The sequence below is a fragment of the Centroberyx affinis genome, unplaced genomic scaffold (genome assembly GCF_046629955.1).
Source record: "Centroberyx affinis isolate AG114_WGS23_722 - 3 ecotype Tasmania unplaced genomic scaffold, CSIRO-AGI_Caff_v1 ptg004168l_1, whole genome shotgun sequence".
Taxonomy (NCBI): domain Eukaryota; kingdom Metazoa; phylum Chordata; class Actinopteri; order Beryciformes; family Berycidae; genus Centroberyx; species Centroberyx affinis.
Genome location: NW_027281927.1, coordinates 24567 through 46704, shown reverse-complemented (window position 1 = coordinate 46704; position 22138 = coordinate 24567). Strand labels below are relative to the sequence as shown.

The 22138-nt window shown below is 42.7% G+C and overlaps 1 protein-coding gene across 1 annotated transcript in view; it reads left to right on the top strand.

Annotated features, from left to right (window-relative positions):
- Positions 1-22138, top strand: part of LOC139663932 (sodium/potassium-transporting ATPase subunit alpha-3-like) — a gene marked incomplete at its 3' end in the record, with an annotated part of 61297 nt that overhangs the window by 15061 nt on the left and 24098 nt on the right. The gene's annotated exons all lie outside the window — the stretch shown is intronic.

The following is a 22138-nucleotide window of genomic DNA, read 5'->3' as shown; positions in this document are numbered from 1 at the left end:
TATGTCTGGGGTTGTGCTCTCATTACGCCTGGACTATGCAAACACCTGTCGTGTTAGTATGGCTGTGCATCCGCCTGTTTATCTCTCAGATGTGTGTGTGTTGGTGTGTGACTGTGTGTGTGTGTGTGCATGTGTGTGCATGTGTGTGTGTGTGTGTGTGTGTATTCATACCTGCAGGACATGTCTGCTCGGCGATGCAGTGATAATGGTCATCAGAGCATGCATGGCATCCTGCCCATTCCCAGGTACTGTTTCACTCTCATACACACACACACACACACACACACACACACACACACACACACACACACAGAAGAAAAAATGCATTTCCTCTCTCCTCCCTCTCTACTTTCCTCTTTTCATTTTCTCTCTTTCCCTCTCCCTCCCTATCAGTCTCCTCTCTCGTTTACTGTCTCTCCCTCTCTCCCCCCCCCCCTCTCTCTCTCCCCTCTCTCTCTCTCTCTCTCCTTCTCCCTCATCTCTCATGCTCCTCCTGCTTCCTCACACTCCACTCCTCCTCTCTCTCCTCTCTGCCTGTGTTCGTTCTTTCCTTTTGCAGCTGCAGGTTACATCAGACCATAAGGCATCTGCTCAGCCTGCGTCTCCTTCCTATTCAGTATGTACACACACCATAGACACACACACACACACACACACACACACGCACACACACACACACACACATCATCATCATCATCTTGTCCACATCGGTTACATCAAATTCAGCCGTTCCCTTCCCATGGTTCCCATTGGTTATTGAATTCCTGGAATATCCTGGAATTTTGAGAAATTTTGGAGAAATTTTGTGTCTCTCAGGTAGGGAAAATTTGATAAATCCTCCTGGGGAAGTCATGGAATATCAGAAAATTTTACAGACGGGTCACTTTACAGGAATATGCCAGATTATGGCATATATGCAAGACTTTTTCCAATTTATTTCACACATTCTTTACATTAGATGGTTGGTTTCAGCACAATTGTAGTGGAAACTGACTGTTTATCCCAACAAACCAGGAAGGAATAAGATTTTTAGAGCATGGAAACACTCTGAAAAGTCTTGTGGAAGTCATGGAAAAGTCATGGAATTACATCCGGGCCACAGTGGCTTTCCCTTATCCCATATACAAGCCTTTTTGGAGTGTAGTATGGCGTTTATCCAGCAGCTGCCAATATGTTTACATAAAATTTTACATTTCAGGCATTTAGCCGACTTTTTTATCCAAAGCGATTTATATTGCAGGCACTTTGACAGGAAACACATAGACTGTTGCTGTTATCAAATCTGTGACCTTTTGGTTGTGGGACATGAAGCCACCTGCCACATACACACACACACACACACACACACACACACACACACAGACACACACACCTCACATACCGTGTCCCTGCAGTGCGGATGTGAGATTATGTCAAATAAAACCAGCAGTGACCCAGGGATTGAGTTTGGGATTACATTACAGCAGTTCCCCACCGCAGCCCGCCCCGCCCCCTCTGCCCTCCCAGCACTAAAGCCCCCAGCACACACACACACACACACACACACACAGACACACACACGCACACACACACACACAAAATGTACAGTGCAGATCGCACTGTAAATCCCATATCATACCCTGCTACATCCGAACTGTTTTTATGTTTTTTCCTCCATAACACCCAGATCCAACCCAAAGATCCAAGCCAGGCCAAACCAGATAAATTACTAAATAAATAAAAACAATAAATCTGTTTTGGTGTGAATTCTTTGTCTTTGTTTGAGTTGAATGGGAGTACAATTACTAACTACTGCATCAAAACACTTTTTTAGTCCCACCTCCATATTACTAATAGCATTTACTTTCCTTTTTTCATCATCATATATTATTCTCACATTTTTATCGCGTTTCTTCTCTGTTTTATCTCCATACAAATAAACTCAAATTACTGACTGGTGATCCGACACCAGTGCTGTTAAACCTATAGCACATTCACACTGTGGCATTTAAAAAAAAGTCATTCTGGTCAGTAAGCTAAAGGTCAGAGTTTGTGTCTTGAGTCTTCAGACCTACTGGGGAAATGTGTGAGAGCTACAGTCTCCACTGCAGTAGAAACCATTTAGTTTTAACATGGGGTTTATTTGGCACTTGAAAACCAGAATATAAACTGATCTCCAAGATCGGCTGCAGCTGGACAAGTCTGTAGCATTTTTACTTCCCATACATTTGAATGAGCGACGAAAATAGACTGAAAACTGACATTTAACATGTTTGTGAACAGATTCAAGAACATATCACCACTTTTAAGACAATAAAGCAGTTCTGGGTTCATCGTGATTTTGCATTTCTATTCTTGGTTTACACTAAAATTTGTATTTAAAAATAAAAGTAGATCCGGTCTCCCAAACAGGAACTATCTCTCCAAATGGTATCCCTCCACTATGTCTCTCGTCTACCAATAAAAATGATATTCGGTGAAATTATGTTCTAAAACAGTGGCAGAGGAGGTTCCAGAGGGTCCCCAGAAAATTGCTGAATTGTTAAACAAAAAAATTGTTAAAAAGAACAATGATTATTGTGATCATAGTTTCACTGTTATCTCCCAGATAGTCATGGGATTCTGGACAAAATTGTATATAACAATGAAAATATTTGGGTTCAAGAGACAAAATCTCATCAAATGGGGGTCTGTGGCCCTCATGTGGCTCTAAATTAGGGGTCCTTGATATGAAAAAGGTTGAGAATCACTGTTCTAAAACGTTGGACCCACAGTGAATTGAAAATCACAGTAGCGCGATCTGGAAAAAACCTTTAACCTCTTCTAAACAGTTCACACCCACAAACTGACACTCGAAATAGGAGCAATTACTTCTGTTCTGAAACAGAAGTAGGTTTTTAGGTCTCTAAAACACAGCTTTGGTCAGAAATGAACTTCTCATGAAAGCTGACTCCTCTCAATGAAGGCTGCATTGCATGAAGTTGAACATACAGAATGGTAATAATAGACAATATACATTATATAAACACTGCAACACACACCGGTCAGTCTGCTGTTACGTTAAATCCTCTGCTTTCATCTGATGCACGATTACCTCTGTCCTTAAAGATGGGAGGCAGCACCACATCCATCTGTCACTCTATCTTTGGGTTTACATAAGTTACAGATGTAGTTTGATGTATGTGTGTGTGTGTGTGTGTGGGTGTGTGTGTGTGTGCACGCGTGTGAATGGATGTGTGTGCAATATATACAAGAAATTGACTTCTTTATTCCTGCCTCCCCAGTATTTGCATGATTTCAGCCCCCATGTGTGTGTGTGTGTGTGTGCGTGTGTGTGTGTGTGTATTCACTGACAGCTGAGAACTGATCCCCACTGTGCGTCTGCTTACAAATTGGCCTAAGCTCAGCTGAGAAATCAATCCACAGACTTTTTGTGATTACAAATCCAATGCAGCTCCCATTTGTCTCTGATAGGAACAGTGACAAAGCATTTTTTCATCTTCAGATCTTTTTATAGACATTAGCCTGATTCGTTCTGTTGCAGATGATTAAAACGTTTCACTCCACAGTCTAGATCAGAGGAAGGCAATCAGCAAGGTTCAACAAAACAGACACTTGCAGATCGGAAGAAGCTCCTTGATTACTCTTTAGATAAATATTGTCTCTCTCTCTTTATCTCTCTGTCATTTGTGCATCCTCCTTGTGTTTGTCTTCCTCCCTCCGTTCATCCCTCCATCCCTACATTCTGTTTCCCATTTCCTCGATTTTGTTTCGTGTCAGCGAGATGATTAGGCAGCCAAGGTTACCTGACAGTTGTTGCTATGGTGACCAGGTCTCTGAAATGTTTTTGTTCTTTTCCTCCTCCTCGCGCCCCCCCTCCTCTCTCGCTCTCTCTCTCTCTCTCACCTTAAAATACACTCTTTGTGGTTTAACCTTTATGGAAGATGTTCTGCTCTTTTTCACCCCGCTTCACAGTTAAACACACATTCACACAGAGAGAGAGACAGAGAGAAGAAGGGGGAAGGATGGGGAGGGTGGCAGCTAATAAACAGAACTGGTGCCTATGCTGTGTTACAGACATGTTGGAAAGTTGTAAATTCTGTCGTCTTACTAGAAAAAATGCAATGGAACAATGCTTCAAGTTGTACTTTCAAGTAGGAAACTCGCTACATTAAGTTGTTCTAATCTTCAAAATACAACTTCCAGCATTGTATGACCTTACATTTATAGTAAATGGTTAATCATATAAATCTGAGATGTAATGATATCAGCCTTGCCAACATTTACAAAGTATGGCTGCTTCTGTCATCAAAATGGTAAGAAATACTGACTTTAATGCCAACAGACATAAAGACAGACAGGTAGCATTACTAGCAAGTTAGACCTTACTCCTACAGCGGCCATTTTGAACTATCATACCAAAGGTGGGAAACTCTATAGATTGGCATAGAAAAAATAGTGTTACTTCAACACATAACACATATCAGATAAACCTAACAGTTATCAAATTAGCTAGCAATCTCAGGAACAACAACTACAGTGACTGCTTTAATTTAGCAGGGAAGTTAGCTAACTTATTTGTTAGCTACTAGCTAGATTCCGCTAGCTAGCTATAGTGGGCCAAATATATAGCCTAGACTAAAAATATTAACCTACATCCCTTCAGATTATTGAGATCCATTTGTTGCTAATATGTTTTTTCAGTGGGAAATGAAATGATACAGTAAACATGTTTGTATGATGTGAATCTTGGCACACAACTGTGCTGTAGCCTACTTTCCACCCCAAGAGTGATGTAGCTAATTTCAAAATGGCCACTGTGGAATAGATCTATAACTTCACTAGAGCTTATTCTGTAGGGTAACATTAAATAAACAAAAGAAAGGACATGTTTAATGTTAATCTGACCGGCTTGTTTTTGTTAAATAGGCCTACCTACTCTCTTCTACCAACAATATCTTTTAGCAGCTGATAGCATAAAGATGAGTTGGCATGGAGCAGTGGCAACATAGCAAAGTTAGCACCAGTGTTATTGCCAAGGTAGAATGAATCTGTCTAGCATTATTTTTTGAAGCAGCATGTGTGTGTGTGTGTTGACACAATTTCTCTAGCTCATATTTAGAATTGAAAAAAACAAAAAAACAAAACTTGATGGGTAGAGGATGCTGGAGGGATGACAAAGCACTGCAGAAACCAGGCCACACTTCAATTATGATAGTGGGAAGTATTGATCCCATCTGGACACAGTGGATGCCTCAGTGCAGACAGACACACACACACACACACACACACACACACAAACACACAAACACACACACACAAACACACAAACACAAGCAGACACTCACATGCACACATTCATATAGACAAACACACACTCACACACAAACACTCACAAGGATAAGCATACATGCATACACAGAGGCAACAAACACACAGAAACACACACATATCTACACACACACACACACACACACACACACGGGTGGATGCATGAACGCTTTTCTCTCTCTATCAATCAGATGCAATGCTATATAGTATGCCTTTCCCTTAATTCATTTGCATATTGTAAGTGGTTGAGTCACTGATGTGTATGCATCGGTATGTGTGTGTATGCCTGTGTGTTCATGGTAGCCCTGAGCACATGTACACACACACACAAACACACACACACAAATAATAATAATAATAATAATAAACTTTATTTGTATAGCACCTTTCATACAAGAAATGCAGCTCAAAGTGCTTTACAACAAAGAAATTACATGCATGAAAATAGACATAGAATGAGCATAACATAATATGGAAAATAAAACCCACTGAATAATAATAAAAATAAAGTTAAGAAATAGAGTACATAGAATGCATACAATCAAGTAAAATACAACATTTTAAAAGAAGTTCAGCAGTGCATAAGTGCGAAGTAAGTGCAAATAAAAAAATAAAAAAAAGAGTTTCAGGCCTGTATCAGGAAAGTCAGAGCTAGTTAAAGGCTAAAGTGAAGAGATACGTTTTTAGCTTTCATTTAAAAATATTTAGTGATCTGGCTTCCCTGATATCTATAGGTAGTGTGTTCCATAACTTTGGGGTGTAATTGACAAAGGCTGCATCTCCGATTTTCTTTCGGCTGTTGCTGGGAACCTCCAAATGCCAGCAAGTGTGTTTTGTTCCCTCCAACAGTCACAAGTGTCCCGCCCCGTCTGAAGCCTCTAACAACAGCAGTGTAATTGTCTAATCTGCCGCAGCAGGTGCTGCACACAGAAATAAAACATGTAAAGCTGCGGATTTGCTTTGGACGACCATGAACGTCACATTGTTTCCACAGCCATGTTCACTCTGTCTCCAGTTTACTCTGCATGTAGTGTGTGTACCTTGGCCCCGGCTCTGAGTCCATGTCAGCACTGTGTAAGCCAACTATGTTCCAAAGTGAGACAGTAAAGCAAAGAGGCTTAGATCTCATTTCTTGGAGGGAAATTCTGTTCTATTTTGTGCTCTTTGCTTTTTTGAGTACTTCACTGTTTTCTCTTCTCCTCCTCTGCTCTGCTCTCGTTGACTCTACTCTTAATGGTCTCCAGGGTCTAAAAAAAAAATCTCCCACGTTTTACAAGCTTTCTGCACTGCATTCTTAAAGGGATTGTTTGGCAAGTTCATGCAGTGCTAATGCATGTCAGATGCTGAGTTAGGAGAATAAATGTATCAGGCTTTTGTCTTGGTAGGCTGTTGTTGGCAAGTGTGTGAGCGTCCCCCAACAGAACTGGACTGGTGATCTGTTAATTATCTGGCTCTAATGTGACCTTTTGGGGGCGGTGAATAGGCCGTTGGTGGATTATACACAATGCAATGACTTAGAAGTGTTCATGTGTTTGAATTTGTTCAAAGCCGTCAAATGCCAAAGTTTTCTGTAGACTGTTTGCTCGTGGTGATGATAGTTTTCTGTTAGTCACATTTAACAGATGTGCATTTAGTGTATAATGCATTCGTTTATTTTACAACAAACAAAACACTGCAATGCCAACTGCAAAAATAAAATCCAGCAAGTGGTTGTGTCGTTTCATGGAATTTAAGAGTTATGATCACAAAATTAATTGTGTGATGAAAAGCATAAAATTTGTTTCATTTAAAATGAGTTGGAGAAGTTGGAGTCCATCGCCAAACCCCAAGTTCCTAAGTAATATTTATGACCTGAAAGCTGACGTGAACAGTATTTCCTAGTTAGCTGAAATAAACTGGTTTCACCTAGTATTTACCACCTGAAAGGTGAGGTTAATGATATTTCCAAGCATAGGCATAGATGTGGGGGGAGACAGGGGACACGTCCTCCTCAGCAGGATCTATTGTCCCCCAGTTATTTCTGCCTCATATGCATATACTTTAGCATATTTTGTGATTGGCTTTGGTCACAAGCAGAAACACCCCTTGTTTCCAAGTAATATTTAGGCTACCACCTGAAACCTGAGATGAAGAGTATTTTCAAGTATTTACCACCTGAAGGTGGAAAATATTTTCAGGTAGTTTCCACCTGTAACCTGACGTAAAGAGTATTTTCAAGTAGGTATTTTACTACCTGAAACCTGAGGTGAAGCACATTTTCAAGTATTTACCACCTGAAACTTTATTTGAAGAGTGTTTTCAAGAATTTAGCACCACTTGAGTTGAAGAGTATTTTCAAGAATTTCGCACCTGAAACCTGAGGTGAAGATTGTTTGAAGAGTCTTTGTCAAATACGAAGCTCGTATATATCATCTTTCCTACACACCCTGAACGCTCACAGACCCCCTTCACCCGGCGCTTCTTTCACACGCGGAGTGACACGCAGCCGTGTCACTCCGCGTGTGTGCCGCGGCCGCCTGCGCACAGCCGCGGAGGGAGACAGCATCCGAAGAAGAAGCCAGCTGTCCGTCTCTACTTTCGACCGGCATCATTTGCGCCTGGCAGGGAGAGAGGCTGGTATTTTATCACCACGGGCTGCTTGTCATTTTACTATTTTACGACGAAAAAAAACAAACAAAAAAAACAACGACCCCTTTTGATTTTCATCTGACCGGGGTGCAGCTTTGCAGAGGTGTTCAATGAAACGTTGCCTTGTCAAGTTCCCCTTTGCCCGTTCTTCTTAAAAATGAGATTCTAAGATATTTCATTAATTAATTGTTTTGTATCATTAGAGCAATAGCTATCTGCTGAAGGGAGGCGGTTTTTTCTTCTCACAATCAGACGAGAAACTGTTTCCTGCCCAGTCTCCACGCCTTAAAGCCAGCTATTCTGGTTGAATCCAGCCTAAAACCGTTTCATCTGCTGAGGAGACCCGACTGACTGCGCCGAAATGGGGGTAAGAGCTCAATTTCATGTGATTATTAGGCGTAAAATGCCCAATTCTGATAAAGGTAGCTTCTGTTGGATTTGGTAGGCTACAGCCAGCTTGTGCGTTAAGGAAAGGGTTAAAACGCATGGAGGCAAAGGCATGATGTTAGAATGACATTGAACACGGTGGGATATGTTTGACTTATCCGTGCTGCATGTGGCAAATTGATCAAACCGGCTGCCTTGCGTGACATTTCAACACTGGCGATGCATTTTCATTTTCAGTCAACGCGGATCTAATTTCTCTCCAAAAAACCATTGCCGCCTGTATGTCTGCCATCCGCATCTTTGTTGGGTTAAATCGAGGCGTTGCAAATGATGATCACGACTGAGATTGTTGGATAACGGGGGGATGGATGCTTGTTGCCTGGACACTGCGCCTGTTTCTAGAAAAATGCGTCAGATTTGTGAGAGTCAATCCGCCGCATCCAGACTCCAGCCGGTGCGGCAGAACCGGTGCTGGGTGGTAACGCGTTACAGTAACTCTAGCCGGTGGAGTACCTCAGTTTCAGTAGAAAATTCACAGTTACCAGCCAAAAACAAGCCATTACTTTTGTTGCAATCCCGTCTAGTATCACATTGAAGTTTATAAATCCCAAAACTATATTCGGAAATACACCGATTACTTTGATTTCAACCAGCCAGAGGATGATAAGAACAGCGGACATCATTCACAGGAGAGGCAGTTCGGTTATCTTGATTTCTGAGGCTGTCAGATGATCCCACCGCCAGCTGTGGAGGTGTAACGCAAAAGTAACGTAACGAGCAAAGGAACGAATCAGGGAATAGGCCTAGCAAGTCGAGTAATGGCATTACTTTGGAGAGGAGTAACGAGTAACAAGTGATGTAAAATGCTTTTTTTTGACGAGCCCAGTATTGGTTACAGAGCGGCGGACAGTTGCGCCTGGCTCCAAAAAAAAAAAAAAAAACCCAAAACGAGATTAATACCGACAAAGATCTGGCGCCAGGGGCTTGACACGTTTTTGGACGACTGGGGAATTTCACAGCTGCTAAATCTACTATTAGTCAGCCGGTATAACGACACTGGCTGGTTCAGTCTCATATTAAATCGGTCGATGCAGGTAAAACGCGCAATTACGCACGGAAATATGTAACGTGTTGGTGGTGAGAAGCGCAGCCTGGACTGCGGATGGTCGCATCTCTGCAGTGACTCTTCATGGTCATGTACACGGGCACAATTATGAGTCTCGACAGCTTTCTATTAAAAAAATCCCCCCTGTGTCGTTATTAGAAAGTCATGGATTCGTCATTTTATTTAGAGCAGATGAGGAGGCGACAGTGACAGATCCAGACCCAGAAAGGGTGGGGGCTGGGAATCCAGTCCATCAAGCCTTATGCTGTTTTATCTTTTCTGTCTTTTCCACCGACCTCTTGGTTCATTTAAACGTGACATAGTGCGACGGTGCACCTTGTCCTGCTGTCATGTATGCTGTCAGGCTTGGTGAGGATGTGGAGGCGATGTTCGGTCTGGGTACCAAATGGGCACAGACAACTGCGTCAAAATGGTTCCTCAGCGGTTGGTACCCCCCTTCCTCCTCCTCCTCCCCCCCTCTTCTCCTCCCCCCCTTCTCCTTAAAAAAAACTGTCGACGGACGGGTCCTGAAGGAAGGTGCTCACCATAATTATAGACACCGTCTCGTTTTACCCCGGGAGCCCGACAAAACCTCATTGATCCGTCAGGTCATGAAGGACATCCTGTTCCATCCACTAAATTTAGACTCCATGATGTCATTCCTATTGAAAAATCACTACAGCATCCCCGTGTTATCACTATAGGGCCTTATATTAGCTCTGCACTGAGTAATGAGTTTATTATTATGACCTTATAATGCTTTATGGTATTTTTGTATCATCTGTAGTTTATCTTTGACCTGCAGTATCTGCATCATATTTGAAAGTTTTGCTGCAGCCTTCTAGCGCTATTTCATAAGGATCCATGGTGTCATGCTCCATCTTACTGATGAAGGGTGACAGTTTCTCCTCTGCTCTCCATATACATCCGGGTTGGGGTGGGGGGGGTGGGGGTTGGGTGTGTGTATGTGTGTGTGTGTGTTGGGGGGGGGGTTATGTCACGGGATGAGAGAGCATTCAGGCCTGGAAATGGTGTCGCTCTGTCACGGTTTGTGATGTTGTCCACTGGATCGCCGGAGGGGGGGAAACCGCGCACGACTCCGGCTACTGCGTCAAAGAAGGGAGGGGGGGGTGGGGGGTGGGGGGGGTGGCTGTGGTAGTGGGTGAGGTTGGGGGGGTGGGGGGGTGGGTGGTGAGTGGAAACTCCCGTGCCAAGGCTGTGAATCGCTGACAGCGAGCCATGGGGGGAAAAATAAGCTAGATAAGCGGGAGGGGTGAGGGGATTAGAATGAAAAGAACGATGGGGAGGGAGGGAGGAGGAGGAGGAGGGGGGGGTTTGGACCAGAGGGAGGTTCAGTTGACAAGACAGCCGAGGCCGTCCGGACCGATCGATCGATAGGGGCTGCTGCCAGGGGGGGAGGAGGAGGGGGTGGGGTGGGGTGGCGAGGCAACGATCGGGCCGGTCGGGATGGCAGGCGGAGATGAAGCGAAGGTCAGCCGCTGTCGGCCTCGCTGTGGTGGAAAACTGACCGAGATCCTGTGATTGGCACCGAGTGAAGGAGGAGGATGAGGAGGAGGAGACGGAAGAGGGGAGGAGGGGGGAGGGGTGGTGGAGAGAGAGGGAGAGAGAGAGAGAGAGAGAGAGAGAAATGCCTCTGTGGTGAGTCACCTTGAGAAGGGTGAACGGCTGTGAGAAGGAAGGAGTGATGGAGGGAGGGATGCTGGGATCTGGATGCCGCTCGCGTGCCGCAGAGACGCGAGCGATGGAGCGACGGTGGAGGAGGAGGACGAGGAAGACGAGAGGAAAAAGAGAGAGGGAGAGAGATAGAGGAGGAGAGAAGAGAGAGAGAGAGATACGCTGGGCTGAGTGCGTCCCCCTGCTTCCTGATAGCCCATAATGCACTTGGTGCGGAAGCTTCAGGAGGAGAGCCAATGAGTGTGGAGGACGGATGGTGTGTGTGTGTGTGTGTGTGTGTGTGTGTGTGTGTGTGTGTGTGTGTGAAGGGGAGGGGGGGGGGGGTGTCTTTATGAGTGTGAAACGCCTACTCTAATTCCCGATGTGAATCCATACATGATGAAGCTGAAGCGTAACAACACTCGACATTATGAGATCTCTTCATTGTAGTGGCTCCATTTCAATCCTGAGCATAATTGTCTCCCATATACTGGCTCACAAAAAACACAGCATACAAAATCATATGGCAATAGAAGAGAAGGTTCTTTTTACACAATCTCAAACAATTATTACCCTAAATATAATTATTAAAGAGTTCACAGTCGATCATAAGCTGGTTGTGCAGCTTCCATTTTGATAAAGGAAGCATGTAATACAGTGTTAACCCAATGGCATGTACACTAACCTGTGAGAAATATCAATTGAAATGTATGTAGCACCTCACATTGCCACTATTATCAATCTGTAGTATTAATCAAGCATTCACCAGCCTGAAAGTAAATAATCATTGAGTATTGAAAAGTAGAAAAAATCATCTGCTTTCTGGATGAAATGATACTAATGCAGACTGAGGGTAATATTAGAGCTTTAAAACTGGGCTTTAAATGACTGATTTAAATGGCTGATTCCATTGATCTTAACTGTCTTCAATTATAAATTTAGAGTTTTATTTCAAAATGAAATATCCATCATTTGAAAAATATGATGCCTGGTCATGATGGTAAAATTGACTAGGAATGTTAATGAAGTTGTTTGCTGACTTAAGACCTACTGTGCCTACAAGAGCAATTGTATTTGTAAAATACTGATCAGGGAACATGTTTTACATTATGGATATATTGTAGTTTGGAATTAAACTGTTACATTAGTTGATTAGTTGACAGTTTATTGTCGTTGGGTTAGCCTGTGTAAATCTCCTGGTGTAAGACAATGAGCCGACTTTCAATTCATTCAGTGCAAAATGCAAATTGAAAGTGCAGTTCACATAATGATGATGGAGTCTTCATTCTCAGTCATTTCTTTAAAGGCTGGATCTGTGAGCCTTTTTTTTATGGCTTTTCAGATTTTGAATTTCAAAGAAAATCCCCCTTTTCAAACGGTTTAAGTGAAACTGAACTGAGCCCAAACAGGCAACCTCAGTCAAACCCTGTAGCGCTGATTAAAACAGCGATGTGCTAAATCACGATCAGACCAGTCATTCGCTTTATTACGAAATGCTGAACCTCTGGATACTTCCTGGTTCTCCTGCAGTTTTACAGGCTGAGGACAGAGCCAGGAGCGGAGCCGCCCACTGGATCTGGAAATAGATCCGGCAGCAAAATCAATCCGCGGCTCCGAGCAGGAAAAAAAAAACTTCAGCTCCAGGAACTAAAAACCGAATCACCGGATGGCTTTAAATAAACGGTGGAGAAGCTTTGATAGACAGAAGGAGCTTTGGAGATGAGAGCCGGGGAGCGTTTGATCTCTTCACTCTATGTCTCACCTAGAGCTGGGGGCTGGTTATTATGGGATGGAGGCGAACTGGAAGGAGACTGGAAAGAGTGGCGGACCAAAACTGGGCAGTCCACCCAGATTGAGATGAAACTACACAGCATATAGGTTTGGATCGGACTGAATGCGTCACTGCATGCCTGCTAACGTACATCAGTGCGTACATCGTTACAGTTACACCATATATTTATTTTTGGTCGTAGAGCCTGTTGCATAATTCATCCAGCAGTGTCAATATTTCATCAGCATTGACTCTGACCTCCTGTCCCCTTCTAGTTTCCATCTGTGTGTGCCTGTGTGTGTGTGTGTGTGTGAGAGAGAGAGAGAGAGAGAGAGAGATAGCGTGGATCCATATATACTACTGCGGGTCACAGATCAGGGTCGTCCAATGCCACCGCCGCCATTTGCTGCTCAGTGCCGCCGTCAATTTCCCGTGAGGTCACTTTGTCATCACTTCCTGTTTGCAGAGGGCTGGCTCGAGGTCACTTAGGTGTGAAGGGTAACGGGCGGGCAGGAGGGGGGGGCGGGGGGGCGGGGCTACGGGACGAAAGGTGTCGATTGGAGTCGGGGGCAATGTGATGTCACAGCAATATGGATTCACTGCTTGGATTTTAAAGAGTGGGGGATTAAGCTGCTTTTTGTGACATTGAACAGAGAGAGAGAGACGTAGAGAGGCATAGATAGAGAGAGAGAGGGATGGAGGGAGAGAGGGAGGGAAAGAGAGACAGAGAGAGAGAAAGAGAGGGAGGGAGACAGAGAAAGGGAGAGACAGAGAGAGAGGGAGAGAGAGAGAGAGAGGGGGAGACAGAGAGAGAGGGAGAGAGAAAGAAAGGGAGGGAGAGAGAGAAAGGGAGACAGAGAGAGAGAGAAAGGGAGAGACAGAGAGAGAGAGGGAGATAGAGAGAGAGAGAGAGAGACTACACCGCCGACTGAAAACCTCGGCAGGCAGAATATCTTCCCCTTGAATGAAACAGGAATATTACATAACGCACCTTCACGTCAAGTACATCATGAAAAAAAAAAAAATCCCATATACCCTCCGTCCCCTCCTTCCCATTTTACTTCAATTATTGAAATGGCCCCAGTGGATTGGATTGGATGTTGCTAGGAAACCTCACATCCCCCCCCCCCCCCTCCACCCCCTCCATCTCTCAGCCCATTGGAGGCAGAAGCTGTCAATCTGATTCTGACAACAACTGCCATTTTCTGTCCCGCTCTCCTGCGCTGTGGCAGGCGACACTCTGCTAAATGGTGGGGAACAGCAGTAAATCTGTGGTCTGATTTATTAAAACACACTCTGACATCATCCCAGACTCTACTGTGCAAACACTTCAGAGAATCGGATTAAAAGCAAATGAGATTGATGTCTCACTGTACAGTATCTATACCTTGGGTACTGTTAGAAATGAGTTTTAGCAAAGAAAACTAGAAGAAAACTGTGAAATGACACTAGTCCTCTTTGTAGCTTGGTCATACACAAAAAAATAATGATGGTTCTTAACTGGTTCTTTAAAAGGCGGTGTGGTTCCACAGAGAACCATCACCTAGTAAAGAAGCACTTTATTTAGCGGATGGTTCTTCATGTTCCTCATATGGTTCTTTGGGACATTAAAAGGTTCTTATATGAGTTATCGGCTGGTGGGTGATGGCACAAATTTGGAAAATAACCAAAACTGAAAGGTCTGAAAGGTTCATGGTGGAACCAGAAATGGTTCTTCTATGGCTTCACTCCAAAGAACCATTTTTGGTTCAAGTTGGCACCTTTGTGTTTCTGTGTGTAAATCACAAGATTTACAGGCAACTGACATACTGACAACTGACATACCTTGATGAAGAACATGGGAGGGGGAACGCATCACATCTAGTTGAGTTTCGTTCCAAAATGAGATATCTGCCATTCGAAAATTTTGACAACTACCCTTTAAAATTATGTAAATATAAATTAAAATGTAAATTGGGAGCACCGATCGAAGATTCAGTTCGGGAGGAAATAGATCAAATCTCCGGAAATTCAAACCAACACAAGGAATGACACGCCTCCTGCTCCTCCTAGTAAGTGACAGGAGGAGTGATTGACAGGCCGGAGTCCCGCCTTCTGCCTCAGACTTCTCCTCATTGGTCTTTGGATTTTTAATTGAGGATAGCAGAGGAACGGTGCTGCCGCTGTTTCTCAGATTCTGACATATTATCCTTCGGCTGCCAAACCTGATGATTTACTGTTATTACTTCTAAATAAATGTTAATCCATGAAGGTTACTTACTGCAGCTTTAACACACTGAGCTAACAGCCTGTAGCTAAACGCAATCTGCATCATCGGTGTCGCAAGCAGTCCGCTTCCTCTTGATTAAACCTTGTGCAGATGAGCAGATCAGAGAAGAAGAGAGCGGAGAAACAGATGGGCGGCCTGGAGGGAGGGGAATGTAAACAAAGTGGGAGGGGAAGGGAGGGATAGATGATGGATGGATGGATGGCTGCTGGAGGATCTCTCTGATCACGTGTGTGTGTGTGTGTGTGTGTGTGTGTGTGTGTATGTGTCACTCCATCGGTATTTTCTAGGTCGGTCTGTCCACTGATCTGTGTGATAATCCATTTCTTTGTGTGTGTGGAGACGATGATCCACTGTGGCAACACCAGAGCCACTGAACGTGACAACAGACAGTAAAGGGGCATTCCATCCAAAAATCCTCTTCATTACACAACTAAAAATGTGACGTTTTGGCCACTGGAGCTCTAAATAACACAAGCTCTCCATTCCTAAACATCTGGTGATTCAATGCTTGATTTGATCTTTAAACTTATTTGCAGTCAACACTTTTTAGTTCTAGAGAAGGGAAAGTAATCGCTTTGCTGGTTTTGGACAATAATAATCTGGGCAAAAATCTGCAAAGGAGCAAATGGGCAAGAATCTAACAAACTGCTACGATGTTACAACTGATAAAATAAGACAAAATAAAAATTAATTATGCTACTTTTTGAAGGAAAATAGATAACTGAGGTCCTTGTGTGACAAAATTACTGAATTTTACACTTTTACTGGATGGATCCTCTATATCTTAGAGATATTTAAAGATGAACTTTGATTATTTTCTTTTTTCAAATTTTTTTCTCATCTCATTTGGAGGTCCTTTCCCTGATTATGATCACAGTATCACACACTTTGATATTAGACATCCTTATGCATTACGTACTGTATATCCACTTCACTATACATTTGAATTAATATGAGGTTTATGAATGATGCATGGTCCATTTATTCACTCATACTAGAACTGGGATGTGCTGATCAAAATGTCCCTGTCTGGGACGTCTGAGATTTGAGCAGCGATTTCAGCAGATTAAAAAATGGCTTATCCAGCGCTCTTCAGACCTGTGGTGCGCTGTGCGCCGCAGGCTCCGCTAGGAACAGCAGCAGATACACCAGACTACAAATGTTCAGCTAGGACAATCTGTTCTGTAGCTTAACACAAAACATCTGGATGCTGCCTGAACCTCCTCAGGTTCGACAGCCTGTAACTAGAGAGAGCAGGCAGCTGATACTGGGGGAATGGAGCAATGTGCAGAAGAATGTCCTAGAGAAATGAATTACATTTTAATAAATGACACTAAAACGTCAGTGTGTTGCATATTTTATGCAATTATCTCTTTCTTCTGGCAGAGGTCCTGGTATCATATTAGTATCAAGAATAAGTCATATTCCTCTTGTATATTCTATGCATTTTCCAGCTTTTATGATTCAAGGACATGAGACAAACTTTCTGATCTCTTGAAATAAGTGAATGGATAAAGATGAATAAGAGTTAAGAGACAGAACGGAAAAAAATGGATCATTCTTCTGGTCTTGGTCAGTGTCTTTGTATTAATTTAGGTGACTTCAGATCTATGTAAAAAAAAAAAAAAAAAAAAAAGAACGGCAGCAGATACACCAGACTACAAATGTTCAGCCAGGACACTCTGTTATGTAGCTTAACACAAAACATCTGGATGCAGCCTGAACCTCCTCAAAAGAAAAATGCCCTCTGAAAACAAACGTAAACGTCTTACCCTGCTTGAGAGATACACTCCATTACCCGATTCATAATCATCAATAAATAATGTCATATTTGAATATATTCATATGTTAAATGGCGTCGGCGGGTGCTGCTCTCCGCAGCAACACTGGTCCTGTGACTGCAGACATCTTAAGACGCTGCAGCACTAAAGGGCCTGTTTGCCTGCTGGAGCGGACGGCCAGGCATCGTCCTGAATGGATGTGTGCACATGTGAGGGTGAGGGGGGGAGGAGGAGGGGGGAGAGGGGGAGCAGGGGAAGGGGGGATAGCCAATGGTGAAAGAGAGAGCTGCCCATGTCAGAGCAGCAGTGCACATCTGCGGGATTTGTGGATTTGACTCAAACTGCACTGGATGTCGAAGTGAGTCAACTGTTTGAGGCGGACGTCAGCGGAGGCGTTTCTAGCTCCGCCTTCACACTGCAACGAGCAACTGGGTCGCTTTCTGATTGGTCGGGGGCGGGGCCTAGAGGCTCTGATGGCATCTATGTAGCGGTCTGCAGCTACAGAGTTTTGAGCATTCAAATCGTGTTTTTTTCGGCTTTGGTTTTGCCCTTCATAACGTTGCATCGTTTTGATGAGTTAACATAGCCTGCTAGAAAGCGCTAATTAGGCAGCATTGATCGAAAATAAACAGAAATAAATCGATAAAATTACTTCAGAGCTTACCATCGACACCAACGATCATATCTGAGACTATTATTCCTGTAGTGTTTGAAATAAAAGCTGTAGTGAACTGGGAAGCTTTGAATGGCTGCAATCAACTTCTCATCCATTTTGCTCTTGCCAGGTGGAACTAATGTTCATGAAACTAAATCACATCACTAAGGAAACAAGGAAGCTCGAATCTTATTGGCTGCTGACAGCTGATGACGTGAAAAGTTCAGCCGTCGCCAAATTTCTCTGTTGACCGTTCACACATCAGCCGAGTTTCCCTGGTCGCTCAGCTCTGTAGGAAATGAACCGACTTCTGGTCCATTTGTTGATCATGTTGCTCACATTTCAACAGTCTGAATCTCTTGATCTTAAGACAACGACAGCCTCTGAACATCTGTGGTCAAATCGTCAAGATGGAGATGATGATGTGGGCTCCGGTGTGGCAGAGAATTATGGGAATGCAGCTTATAGTCTACAGTGTGCATCTGAAGCAAATGAATGAAAACATACATATATAAAATGAGTGACTAGCTGAATTAGCAAAGGTACAGACACATGAATGCATCGTTACAGAAATTTGTAGCTGGCAGTATGTTGTGTGAGGGAAAGAAGAAACTATAAGAAAAGAAGAAAAGAAACTAAGAGGCGTTTTTTTCTCGGTGCACAAGCCAAAGTGTGTTGTAATTGCAGTTTGAAATGAAAAACGAGTGAAAAATGCCTTCTTGAATGGGCTTTGTTCCATTGTGCCCTCATGGTATTAACAAGAATAAGTGAAAGTTACGTTTACCATGTTAGTTTTAACCATTCCAGAAGAGAAGAGAGACGAAGAGAAGAGTAATAGAATAAAAAAAAATATAATCTCTTTCTTCTGGCAGAGGTCCTGGTGTCATCTTAGTATCAAGAATAAATCGTATTCTTCTTGTATATTCTATGCATTTTCCAGCTTTTATGAGTCAAGGACATGAGACAAACTTTCTGATCTCTTGAAATAAGTGAATGGATAAAGATGAATGAGAGTTAAGAGACAGAATGGAAAAAAATGGATCATTCTTCTAATCTTGGTCAGTGTCTTTGTATTAATTTAAGCAACTTCAGATCTATGTAAAAAAAAAAAAAAAAATGTAAATAAGTGAATGGGTAAGGATGAATGAGAGTGAGATTGAAGAGATGAGAGAAAGAGAGAGAGAGAGAGAGAGAGTGATAGAGAGGGATTATTATTGTTCAGTGGGTTAATCTGTTAGTGTAGTAAACAGCAGTAATCTGATGGCCTGCTGGACTGGACTGCCCCGGGGGACACAGCACCTCCTGACAGATGGCAGCACACACACACACACACACGCACACACACACACACACACACATTTACACGCATAAACACACAGAAAAACACACACACTCTCTGGAAAAATGCTCACATACGCAGAGAAACACTCGTGCGGAAAATAAACACACACACGTATGCATAAGGAATAAAAGTACACACACACTGAAGAACACTGAATTTTTGAAGACTAATACCGCTGCCAATATGTTTATTTTGAAGGTGCCGATATCGATATCTTTAATATTTTTCAATTTTCATGCCAAAAAATTACCACTATTGAGTATTTATCCCAGAATTTAACTAATGTCAGGGTGGGAAAGCCTCTGAAACAGCATTTAGACCATCATGGGACACTAAAACTCTCCACTGAAACCCAGACTGATGAAATTCCTTTAGGTCGGTTGAACCACCACACCTCTTCAATGGCATATTCTTGGATATATTAGGCCTTTAAATAAAGAATTAATTTACAAAAAAACATACATAATTGAACAAATAAATGAATAAATAAAATGTGGAAGGACAAAAAGTTCATTGCAGGTTTTACAGACTGTTTTTATGTAGTTGTGGTCAGGAAGGAACCTCCATATAACCTCCAATAAACGCCAATATCAGCCCCATATACTGGCAGATCGATAAACTGGTCTCACCCTAATACACACATAATGCACTCAGGTATGAACACACACACACACACACACACACACACAGAAAAAACAGACACACACACACATGATACACATACATTTGCCCACACATAAAAAGATGCACATAGTTGGAAAAATACAAAAATATACGTGCCTACACACAGTTACATATACTGTACACACACACACACACACACACACACACACACACGCAGACAGCTGTGTGGCGGTGCAGAGGAGTGTGTAAGATGAAGTGAAACAAGTGTGACAAGATGTTTGGTCGGCTGTCGACAAGCCGCCGCTCTGCCAGAAAAAAAACAGGCTGCAAAACAGCAGCAAGCAGCCGTCAAATCAGTGTGAAACCTCCCGCTCCAGACTAATCACCGTAAGAGCTTTCCCAAAATAAGTCCAACCCCTCCCCTCCCCTCCCCTCCTCCCCTCCCCTTCTCCTCCCCCATCATGCCCCTCACCAGGTCAAACGTGTTCAAACAGCACATACACAAAACCATGTTTATGTGTTAGGGCCGGTGTTTTAATATTATAATTTTTGGGGGGTATTTTTTATCCTTTATTACATAGAGGTAGGAGTAGTAGTAGTAGTGTTTAGGGTTTTATGCTATTTCGTTTTATTCATATTATGTCATTGTTTTAATCTTTTGGTTTTCAGCACTTTCTAACTTTGTTAAGAAAAGTGCAAACATAAATTAAACTATTATTATTATTGTTATAGTTCAAAGTAGAGGGAGACAGGACAGACTGTGGTTGACATGCGACAAAAGTCCCAGAACGGATTCGATCCTACAACATCGTGGTAACATGAAAAAACACCTTAGCCAACTAGCCACCAGGACCCACACCAAATGTTGCTGTTAAATGTGCAAGGAGGGGCATTTTTACATTTTAAATTATAGCACAAGTCCTCGAAATTAAGAAAAAAAAATACGATGAACAAGTTTGAAGTTGTACAGGACGCACAAATGAGGCAAAACTGAGGAAGGCTCTTGGAAATGCTGGCTGTGTTTAGGCTCTAAATGAATTTTAAATCAACCTGAGCATAACTTTTGTCTCTGCATGTTAGGGCTGAAAGATATCGACCAAAAATCTGAATGTGTCTGTTGTCATGAAATCAAATCCATTTGTGGCCGGTGATGGTTTTGTGGTTTACACCCTCTCTGTCTGGACCTACATGTTCCCCTGCTGCTCTGGGATCGATTGAGTCTCCCTGCTCTTTTTTCCCCTCTCATCTTTCCAACTGTCTGCCTCAATACAATAAAATCGCTGAGGGGAGCTGGGTGAAAAAATGTCGATATACAACTGTCAGACATGAGTGCGCAGGATTCAAACAACAAACAACATTTCAGAAGTAGAAGAAGAAGAACCTGTGAAGGAGAATCTCCACGGGCTTAAATAGTGAATTGTATAGGAATGGATGCTACTAAAAACACATAAAAAGTAGCTTAGCACTAGACGCATGCACAGTTACACACACACACACACACACACATACACACACACACACGTTTACATAGAAAAGCCTCATGCACCCACATACATATCCGCATCTTATGCACCTTAATGTAGGACACCGCTGATTACGAATATCCCAGGATGCATTTAACAATTAGTGTCAGGGTTTTGTTTTTTTCCTGAATGGTCCTCTCTCTCTCTCTCTCTCTCTCTCTCTCTCTCTCTCTCCCCCCTCTCCTCTGTGTTTGTCACCCTGCGGACCCAGCGGTGGAGGCAACGGTCTGGACGGCGGCAGCCTAAATAGCCGTAGTGTACAGTAAATGGCAGTTTAAGTGGAGCTCTTGAGACGGAGCCGCAGTCTAATGATGCCAGATCTAATCAGGGAGTCTCAAGCTCCTCTCTCTCTCTCTCGCCGGGGGGATTACTTCTAAGTTTGGACCTCAAACTAGATGTTTTGACTGGTGCATTGAAAATGAGAGAGAAATCAGAGTTTAGCAGCCTGATATGTTCTCACAGACGTCTGTGTTGCTGATGAACTGCAAGTCCTGAGTGAAAGTAGGATGTTTTGGGTGTTCAAGATCTGCCAGCTGTAACTGTTTTGCAATTTTTAGTGGAAATTGCAAAGTGGGGCAGGCAAAGATATTGACAAAAAATCAAATTGCAATTATTTGACAGAATATTGCAATTACGATTTAAACTGTGATTCATATCATCACATTTTTCTTGTCATCAAGTTTTTTAGAACTTTTTTGTTTAAGAATGGTGATTTTGTTAAAAAAAAAAAATAGATGTCAGTGTGCAGGATTTACTGAGTTTGAGTATGATGAAAGGTTTTCACCAATATTGTACTTGATTCATGGAACAAAGATTACCTGGAGCACTAAAAAAGAATTATATAATTATATTAGAATTATTAAAAAAAAAAATGTAATTTATAAAAAAAAAGAAATCCATTTTGGATGCCGCTCTCTGAAGCAATTAATTGCCTCTGCAATTTGGAAACTGCAGAAGTTCATATTGCGATTTCGTTTTTTCTTTTTTTCTCTTTGTATTTGATTGTTCAGCTCTAAATGGCAAAAGGCTTGTCTTTGCTCGTCTTTGTCCTCCGGTGGCGGCTGTGTTT